Here is a 10876-nt window from a genome sequence, read left to right as displayed (position 1 = left end):
GAGAAACGTTAGACTTAAATGTCTTAACCTTAAAAATATCTATTTTCCCCAATTACTTTAAACTGCCTGAAATGACAGACTTGAGTCAGAAGCAACCCGAGAGACATTTAATTACCCACAACCACTGTACCATTTTCCTATGACATCCCCAATGCACAGACAACCCGGTCTCAGTTCAAAAAATTACTCACCAGGGTTATATAGTTTTAGTTTTTATCTATTCATTACATACTTATCAAATGACTGCTGTGTGCCAGGCACCAGACTACGAACTGGTGAAGAGGGGTATGCAAAAACAGAAAAATAAAAACCTGTCTTCATAGAGATTATGTTCTAGTGAAGGGAAACAATAAATAACATAGATATCAATTAGTGAAAAGTGCCAGAGAAAACAATAAAGTAGGGAGATTTAAAAAAAAAAAGTAAAAGTAAAGAGTGAGGAGTGGGGGCTGCAACGTCAGAGTGATCGAGGAAGAACTCATTAAGGGGAGACATTTATGAAACACAAAGATGAAGGAATGATGTGGATGCCTGAGGAGTGCTTTCCAGCAGGGGAGTCAGACCTAAAGGCCAGGAAGGATGAACTGTGTGTTCTTAGAGACCAGGGCGGCTGGAGCAGGAGTGAAGTAGTAGGAAGCAATGTGGAAGGAGGGGGATGGGCATGAACACTGCAGCCCTGCAGGCCCCTGGCTCTTACTCTGAGCGAGATGGGAGCTACCGAGGGCAGCACTTCGAGGAGCACTGAAGTGGCAGGATCTGCTCCATATTTTACAAAAATCATTCCAGCTGTCATGTGGAGAAAAGACAGCAGAGGCGTCAAGAAAAAGCCAGAGTGGCTAGGCCAGTGTGGTTCAGTGGTTGAGCATCGAACGATGAACCAGATGGTTCAATTCCTGGTCAGGGCACATGCCCAGGTTGTGGGCTCAATCCCCAGTGAGGGGCGTGCAGGAGGCAGCTGATCAATGAGTCTCTCTCATCATTGATGTTTCTCTCTCTCTCTCCCTCCCCCTTCCTCTCTAAAATAAATAAATAATTTTTTTAAAAAGAAAAGAAAAAGGCAGAGTGAACAGCTAGGACACTTGCAGTGCTCCAAGTGAGAGACGGTATTTTGGATCTGGGTGACAGAAATGGAAGTGATGAGAACTAGATTCTAGACATATTTAGAGGCCAGACTCACAGGATAAAGAAAAGTATCTAAGGAGGCCCTGGCCAGGTAGCTCAGTTGCTTAGAGAATCCTCCCAATATGCCACGGTGTCAAGTTACAGCTTGGGGCAGGGCACATACAAGAAGCAACCAATAAATGTGTAAGTGGAACAACTAATCGATGTTTCTCTCTCTGTCTTGTCTCTAAAAAATGAGTGTAAAAAAAGAAAGCATTCAATGAAAAATGACTGTTACAACTCTAGATTTGTAGTATTGATTAAAACATACTGGATAAATTTTAACATCAGATGAACAAGTAGAAGGAGAAACTGTAAACTCTGAAAAAATTCTAAGTATTTCCCTCATACAGGATAGAAGTGAATATAATGGAAGATTTTATAAGAATTCCCAACAAGCTTGCTTTCAAGACACATGACAAAGGACTTCATCAGTTTTTTGTGAGTTTTCTGCATGTTCTCATTTCAGTCACTTCAATGCCTGGCAGGCAGGCGGCCTGTGGACCCTGCAGAGATAGTCCTGAGACACATGCTGTCTCACCTACAAACCAGATGGCCGCCTTACCCTGACACTGCCTGTCCACCCAAAAATAGAATTCGAGAAACCTATTTCCTATGAATATAGAGCAAATGTTGGAATTAGACATCGCAATGACTGCTTCAAATTTTACCCTGAGATTAACTTATAATGATGCCTACATTTCAAGAATCTTTGAAATCCATTGTTACACGTGCTTGAGTCACTATATAATTTTCTTTCAAAACTATAAGCACTTGCTAACCAAATATTAAATAGTGAATGTCTAGTCCTTGAATACTAGGCACACAATTTTAGTTTCCCATGTTCTCTCTCTGTTGTATGGAATGAGTTCCTGACATGGGAGTCATAACCAAATCCAAAAATATAATGGAGTTTTACATGAAAGCTCCCATTATTAATGTTCTTTTTATCCCAAAGCTATTATTTTCAAGTTTTTATGAACAGTATTCATTCTTTGCCTCTTAAGAGGCAGATATATCTTTTCCATGGGGAACTGGACTCTTTTGTCTATAAATAGGCATGCAAAATATTACAAGACAGACCTAATACCACAGGTCCATCCAGTCCCTTACTACCAGCAGAGATTATACCCAAACAAAGAGATTCACATTTTTACTACTTTGTTCAACCCCTCCACACAGCCCAGAAAAACTGCTTGTTCTACTCAGTGCTCTGCATTTATCTCCCTCCTCTTGCCTCACTAGAAAAGTACCCTTCTCTCAGACAACCTATGTTTATCACTTCCTTCAAGACTGGGTTCAAAACTCCACCTGTCTGGCTGGAAGATAATTTTACATAATAGAAACTGAACACTTGAGAGTACTGCCATGCTTTTAAATTACTCGTTCTATCTTTCAAGTTTGCCTGTTCCATTTATAGGTGGAGTTTTTACTTACCTGTTACTAGATATAAGCATTAAACTCTCATAATAGTTTTATTTCCTGTGACTGCTAAAAGGTATTAGGGCAGCGGTTCTCAACCTGTGGGTCGCGACCCCTTTGGCGGTCAAACAACTCTTTCACAGGGGTCGCCTAAGGCCATCCTGCAGAGTATCAACCTATGAACCAGGAGGTCACGGTTCCATTCCCAGTCAGGCACATGCCTGGGTTGTGGGCTCAATCCCCAGTAGAGGGCATGCAGGAGGCAGCCATTCAATGATTCTCTCTCATCATTGATGTTTCTGTCTCTCCCTCTCCCTCTCTGAAATCAATAAAAACATTTTTAAAAATAAAAATAAAAGACCATCTTGCATATCAGATATTTACATTACGATTCTTAACAGTAGCAACGTTACAGTTATGAAGTAGCAACGAAAATAATTTTATGGTTGGGTCACGTGAAGAACTATATTTAAAGGGCCAGAAGGTTGAGAACCACTGTGTTAGGGCGTGACTGAGACACTACACCTGATAGCTAGAGTGACCATTTATTGCTAGCCAGGCATGTTTGCATGCATCAGCTCATTTAATTTCTACAACAGCCTTATTTTCTACGTGCTATCATCACACTCATTCTGGGGTCATTGAGACTGAGGCATACATGGTAATTTGCCAAAGGTTACACGGCTTAGCTGTGAAGGCACTGTAAAAGCATTTTACCAATGTTAACTTACTTAATCCTCATAACTACCCTATGAGGCGGGTGTTATCTCTATTCCACAGATAAGGAAACTGAAGTACGAGACTTGACACAGTCATCTGGGTAGTAAGTGGCCAGCCAAGGTGGGGGCCCAGGCAGCCCAGAACCAAAGGCCTCACGCATCACCACCAAGCATTTGACTTTATGAATTAACTGTGTATCGGAGGTTTCGTGTGTTCATCTGCAGCAATGGTCTCTTGAGTATTACTTTTATGCATTCTTTAGTTTGCTACATATTTAAGAGCTTAATATATAAATAGTAGGGTAGTAAATACAATGAGAGGACATATACTATTACAGTGGAACCTCGATTCTCAAACTTAATTCGTTCCAGAAGGCTGAGAAGCAATTTGTTCGAAAACCGAATTTTTCCCCATTAGAAATAATGTAAATTGAATTAATCCATTCCAGACTCCAAATGATTCCGTTCTAACCTTTCTTATATACAGTACGTGTCTAATATACTGTTTAATGTACATATAAACACTTCTTTTCCTAAATTTATTGAACCACCCCATTAGCCTTAAACGAGTCATTTTTAGCATTTGGTCCAGGAGTGTCTTTCAGGTCAGCACGCAGCATCTTTGCTTGTTCATATACCAATGCCTCCAAAATGGCTGACACTGGCTAACTGCTTTTGTCCAAATCAACAAGTTTTTCTACTTCAATTGTCTGTGATCAGTTTCTTTCCCACCCTTAGAACATGAGCACTCTTGATGGTCTTGTTATGTTTTAAAATTGTGCTTTCTTTCACCAGCAACAAAAGTATTCTCTCCTTTGTTGCCTGAGAGACACTTTTTGTCATGTTGAGAGTTGGAAGGGTTGTCAACACCAAAGTTTGGTTCCACAACAGACATAGTTTTCTGTGAACAACTTGGTAGAGAACCGAACTGTCTGAGATGGGAGACATTCGACAAACGAGGTTTGACTGTACTACCAAATTAGGTGACCCTGTAAGCTCCTGGTCTACTAGGGAGATGAGTCACGGCCAAAAAGATCCACTGCAATGCATAATGCAGTTCAATGTCCTGAGTGTGTGGTTCAGAAAAAGTGCTAACATCCAGCAGAGGCCCACTGAGGGAGCTTTTCTGATAAAGCAAGGCCTGGAGGGATGAGTAAACATCCTTTGATGGTTCTATGTAGGATTAACAACCTCCCGTTTGTCTTTCCTCAGGTCTTTTAAGACCAGGGACTATTTTTATCCTTGTCTCTCCAGCACTCAACAAAGTCATCACTCAGTAAGTGACTGTGGGATGGGTAGAGAGAATGTTATGGAAAAGCACATTCCAAGCAGACAGAACATCACAACAGAAAGGAAAAGCAGAAATAGCTTTTTTTTTAATTTAGTTGCTACATCATGAACAGTATCTGTGTTGCCCAACTCCAGGAGGCCCCACTGTATTCCATGGGAATCCACCCCCTCCAGGGTAAATGCAGCATGAATGGAGCCCCGTACCCCCGACCCCCCAAGGTGTGCAACACCGCTGCCCTGAGTATGGGCATCCCTGTTCACAAGCTCTTAGCAAAGGAATGTTCTAACCAGCTCTGCTTTCCTCATTGTCATTCCATGGTATGCCACGGCTACTTTGCAAAGTCTATATTTTAAAATTCACGTCCACAGCACAGATGCTGGTAGCTTCAGGGACCAGTCAGTGTCACTGTGCAGAGGAGCATGGGCTGACTATGAAGCCAGACCTCTCCTGGCAAATTCTGGCTCCACCAGATGCTTTGTGACCAAGAGAAAGTGACTTCATCTCTTTCTGCTAAATATCTTCATCTAAAAAAGAATAGTATTGTGTCATTGGGTTATTATGAAGATTACGTAAATAGAGGCAAAATGTTTAGAAGAGTGCCTGACACAGTTGTAATGAGCAAATGTTAGACATTATCATTTCCAGGGCATAGGCAGCTAATTCCATTGTCAATTCACATTCTTCCTGGAGAGTGACTGCTGAGATGTCGCCCTCAGGCAACACAGGGAGATGATGAAGTCAGATAAAGAAGAAAGCCCAGGCCTCCACCCTGGTGGCACTGGTGATCCCTGGACCCTGCTCAGCCTCTCTGTGAAGTGAGGCTCCTGTCATGTGGCTTTGACACTTATTCCAGACCACACCATTCCAAACAGTGGTGCTAATCTATAATAATTCTATAATAAAAGCATAATATGCTAATTAGACCAGACAGCCGAACGACCTTCCGGACCTGGGGCTGCTGAGAGGGCCAAGGGAAGCCACCATGGCTGCAAGGGCCGAGCCCCTTGCACAGATTTCGTGCACCAGACCTCTAGTCCTATCTAATAAAAGAGAAACATGGTAATTGGCATACGACCGCTACCCTTCCCATTGGCTAATCAGCGAGATATGCAAATTAACTGCCAGCCAAGATGGCGGCTGGCAGCCAAGCAGCTTGAAACTAACATGAGGCTTGCTTGCTTCAGTGACAGAGGACTCTAAGGTTCCCCGCCTGCCGCTGCAGGCCTCTGAGCTGCAACTCTAAGCAACTATGTAACAAATATAGAAGTTAAAAAAAAAACCCAGAAACCTGCTTTAGTCGACCTCAGCCAGCAGGATCACAACATTGTAAGCAAAGGCCAGAAACCTACTTTTAACAGCAGAGGCCTAAGAGCTGAAGCCAAGCCTCTGGGCTAAAGCTGGCCCAGAATAAAAAAAAAGAAAAAAAGGAGCGGTCACCCCCAGCCTGAAAACAGCCCTCAGACCCTCACCCAGACTGGCCAGGCACCCCAGTGGGGACCCCCACCCTGATCCAGGACGCCCTTCAGGGCAACCCAGCCAGCACCCACCCATGCACCAGGCCTCTATCCTATATAGTAAAAGGGTAATATGCCTCCCAGCACTGGGATCAGCGGAGCCGCGAGGCCTCCCGGCACCGGGATCAGCGTGGCAGGGGGCAGCGCCCAAACCCCCTGATCGCCCTGCGGCTCTGTGTGTGACAGGGTGCAGGGACCCAACCCCCCCACCCCCCACGGGCCCTGCTCTGTGAGTAACAGGGGGCAGTGCCCCAACCCCGACTGGCCCTGCTCTGTGCGTGACAGGGGGTGGTGCCACAACCGCCCCATCAACCCTGCCTTGAGTGTGACAGGGGCGGTGCCCCAACCCCCCAATCAGCCCTACCCTGATCGTGACTGAGGGTGGCATCACAACCTCCCAATTGCCCTGCTCTGAGCCTGACTAGGAGCTGCACCTAGGGATTGGGCCTGCCCTCTGCCACCCGGGAGCAGGCCTAAGCCAGCAGGTCGTTATCTCCCGAGGGGTCCCAGACTGCGAGAGGGCACAGGCCAGGCTGAGGGACCCCCCTCCCTCCCGAATGCACAAATTTTTGTGCACCGGGCCTCTAGTATTTAATAAAATGCCAAGTATAAAGCATGCAGTACTCCCAGTTTAGAATATCTACAAAAGTTGGCTATTTCTTTGTCTCTCTACATTCAAGGAAATTACATTTAAAATGTGGAAAGTGGGTTTGAGGTTTTCTGGTGAGTACAGGTTTTCCTCATCACAGTGGAAATTTTCTTTTTAGAAGTGTTGCTACTATTGATTCTGAAGGTCCAAGAAAAACAAAAGGGGGGGTGGTAAAGAAATGAAAAGAATCCCACTTCTGGGAATATATCCTAAGAATCCAGAAACACCAATCAGAAAGAATATATGCACCTCTATGTTCACAGCAGCGTTATTTACAATAGCTAAGATCTGGAAATAGATCAAGTGCCCATCAGTAGATGAATGGATTAAAAAGCTGTGGTACATTAACACAGTGGAATACCATGTGGCTGTAAAAAAGGACTTCTTACCCTTTGCGACAGCATGGATGGAGCTGGAGACTATTATGTTAAGCAAAAAAAAGCCAGTTAGAAAAAAGACAAATATCACATGATCTCACTTATATTTGGAATCTAATGAACAAAATAAACTGACAAACAATATAGGCCCAGAGGCATGGAAACGTGGAACATAATCACAGATCTCAGTGGGATGGAGGGGACAGGAAGAGATTAGCCAAAGAATATATATGCATACATACATAACCCATGGACACAACAGTGTGGGGAAGGCGTTGAATGGGGCAAGGCTTGGGTGAGGGAGGGCAAAAGGGTGGGAAATGGGGAACATCTGTAACACAGTCAACAACGAAAAATAAATAATAAGCAACTAAATGAAAAGGAATGAAGAGTTGTAGCTAGGACAGATGTATAAAGCAATCCAAGTTGGATGAGAAAAAGAAAAGGAAAATATCTCATGTGCTTTTTTGTAAAATAGCAAGACTGCTTGCTATTTGAAGTCTACCAGCAGGTTCTACATCATTAGAAGTGTTAAAGCCAAGGACATCAGTGTGAAGTCGTTTAACTTAGACTGTATTCTTACTTAGGGCTTAAAATACAGAAGAGGGAAAGGTGAGTGGATGAAAAAGAAGTGTTTTATACAGAAGTCATATGAATAACTTCATAGAATTCACGTGAACAGACTTCCGTCATCTCACTGACAGCTCACTCCAGGAGGGTGTTGCAATACTACCAAACACAATTAGGTCATAATCCTCATTAAGATTGTCAAGCCACCAGAAATAAGAGGGGGGAGAGAGTAGTTCATGTAAATTGTTAATGTGTATGAAACAAGAAAATCAAGGAAATTAAGCGAAGTTTTACTTTACACGCCAGTTTCATACCAGTAGTGAGCATAAATCCAATACAGCAATCCTGCTTTAAAAGAAGTTGAAAGTGAAAGCAAGAAATTGAGGGAAGGGGGATTTAAAAAAAACACACAAAAAAAGTTGATTGCAAAAAGAAAGCATTAGTTGATTATTTAAAAATCTGGCTGATTCTGGCTAACTATGCTTATCTTAAATGAAACTCTTTTTTTACATTAATGCATAATTGCATGATGTTTTTGATAAAACAAGAAGTTTACATTCGCTTTGCATTAAAGAATAAGAATTCAAAGTGCCATTTGGGGAAGAAAATGTGAAAAATCTAAAAGAATTACTCAACAGGCCATACCATACTAATTACAAGATGCAACATGCAGCTACAAATTGTGTTCCAGTAGAGGGAGCCCTGGAACAGAGACTGACAGAAGAAACTGATGTAAATCTAAAATTAATTCAACAAACACAGTGTTGCATATAGAAATATGTCAATTCTCAGTAAAGGTTTTGAATATTGTGAATATCCACATTTAGGGACTTCCTAACGTTCCCTACATAGGCACTAAATCATGTTTAAAAGGAGCAATAAAAATAAATGCGAACACCGTGGAGAAAAGGCTAAATTAAACTGCTTGTTTTCTGGGTTATGTATGTGCTAATAGTGATAACAGGACTAAGTTCTTGTAATTTGCCCTTTCTTGACAATTTATTGTGTGTGTTATGCATGAGATACACAATGTCCCAGATAACAATCAAATAAAGCAAAACTGTACTCAAATTCCTTCCATCCGGGTGTACCCAACCACACCTGAAAACTTTGATTACAAGTACAAAATTCTTAAACAATATGTCATTGTAAAGGACATAGACAATAAGATTACCCTGTAAAATACAATTTTTTTAATTTTTTTGGGGGGGGGCGGCAAATTGTGTTGAAGGGGTTCAGAACAGCCTCCCCAAGGTGAGCCACTTCGGCACGCGGATTATTTGAGCTGAAGGCAATTGAGGTCCTAAGGGCTCAAGAGAAAATTTACCTCTCCCTTAAAGAATTTAAATTGGGGTCCGTGCCCATCGTAAGAGGTACTGCCAGAGATAACTTTTTATGACCTATCCAAAGGGCATGGCAAACATCTAATTACTGAATATCAGCTCTTTTTAATATACTTTTATTGATTTCAGAGAGGAAGAGACAGAAACAATGATAGAGAGAATCACTGATCGCTGCCTCCTGCACACCCCACACTAGGAATCGAGCACGCATATGCCCTGACCAGGAATGGAACCGTGGCCTCCTGATTCCGAGGTCCATGCTCAACCACTGCACCATGTCGGCCAGGCATCTGCTCTTCTTATGTCCTTCTAATAATCTACCTCTGCTCAGATACAAGAGTCAACATAATATTCAAATACCCACTACTTGCCATAGCTAAACTCTAGGAAGCTTCATTTAGAGATCTCTGCAAAACATTATGCAATTTCAAAATCACAAATAGGAGTCAGTCTGACTGCAGAAATCTTGCTACCTAAAATTGTTATTTCTATGCCAGAAGAAACAAACAAAAAAAGATGATCTGGGTGTCCCAAGCAGAGAATGCTGAGAAAAAGAATCCTGATCATTTGACTTTCATGCCAGGTTATCTGTTGAAGGCACAGGTGGTTCCTATAAAAGAGGTTTCACGTCAGCTGTACTTTGGTCATACTGGGCTTCAATGTGCCCACTTAACATTTTCCTGAGAGCCTTGCCTTGCTTCACTAAGTAACAGGACAAGAAACAAACTAAAGGGGGTCAGTAATGACAGCTTTGGGACATGAAGTGCAGGGAACCGGGGTTCAAGCTCACAGTGCATGCGGAGTTGTTTAAATGGGGCTCGCTTCCCCTCGGAGCCTACAGAGAAGGGATGAAAAGCGTAAATGTCAAACAAGCGGTGAATGGGCAGATCATCGGGAGCCCCAGGTTGAAAGGGCTTTCTTTCATCAAGCCCAGCCCCAGGGAAGAAATACATCAAACGCCCCCCAAAGGAAACAAAAGCCGAATTATGAACTGCAACAGCGGTGTGTCTTAGAAACACTACCAGCGAGACTGAAGTCTCAACCCCCAACTCTCCCTCAAAAGTGCTTTCTAATAATACTGACCACATTCCAAATAGCTTCTGTCTGCCAAGAACTCGGAGTTTGTACTTCCCCTGCTCAGCAACCAGGGTGAAAAATCAATGCCAGGGGAACCTCAATCCTTGCTTTTGAAGCACATTGCAAATTTCTTGCTGGGCATTTATCCACAGAGGGAGTAGCTCCTAAATAAATGTAGGAAGTGGCCATGACCTTTAGCCAATCATTTTGGTTCCCAAAAGGAAGGCAGGAGAGGCAAAACGAAGAGAATGGGTGAATATGAATGTAAAGGAAAGGTGAGAAAAACAGAGGAGCAAAGAATTCATTTGGGGGAAAGACGAAAGCAAAAGGCCATGCAAAAAAAATAAAAGCAAGAAGAGGAAAATTATACTCCACCTAAAGACAAATGACTAGAGAAGGAAAGAGAAGGGGGTAGCTCAGAATAGCTTTTGGGTCCAGAATTACTTAACTTTAAAATAACTTACAGTGGCTTTAGCACTGATTGGGTTCGGAGTTTGGAATCCTAGGCAAGGAAAGGAGCTAGCAGTGGAGCGACAAAGCGAGACAACGCAGGAAAGCAGAGAGACCCGCCCCCATAAGCTGCGGTGCAGCATCAGGTTGGGCTGGATCAAGGAAAAAGCTGGTGATGAGCAGGGTCCTGTAAGTGCTCAGAGAGGCAGCAGTCACGCGGGTTCACTTTTTCGTGGAAGAGCCAAGATTCTCCGTGGGCTGGGAGGTAACTGCATCAACCCACCCATCACCCATCACCCATCA

At 43.0% G+C, this 10876-nt stretch overlaps 1 protein-coding gene across 1 annotated transcript in view; it reads right to left on the bottom strand.

Annotated features, from left to right (window-relative positions):
- Positions 1 to 10876, bottom strand: part of SLC2A13 (solute carrier family 2 (facilitated glucose transporter), member 13) — a gene marked incomplete at its 5' end in the record, with an annotated part of 220276 nt that overhangs the window by 209122 nt on the left and 278 nt on the right. The gene's annotated exons all lie outside the window — the stretch shown is intronic.

Source organism: Myotis davidii, unplaced genomic scaffold (genome assembly GCF_000327345.1).
Source record: "Myotis davidii unplaced genomic scaffold, ASM32734v1 scaffold902, whole genome shotgun sequence".
Taxonomy (NCBI): domain Eukaryota; kingdom Metazoa; phylum Chordata; class Mammalia; order Chiroptera; family Vespertilionidae; genus Myotis; species Myotis davidii.
Note: the sequence above shows the minus strand (reverse complement) of the source record. Positions and strands in the feature narration are given on the sequence as shown.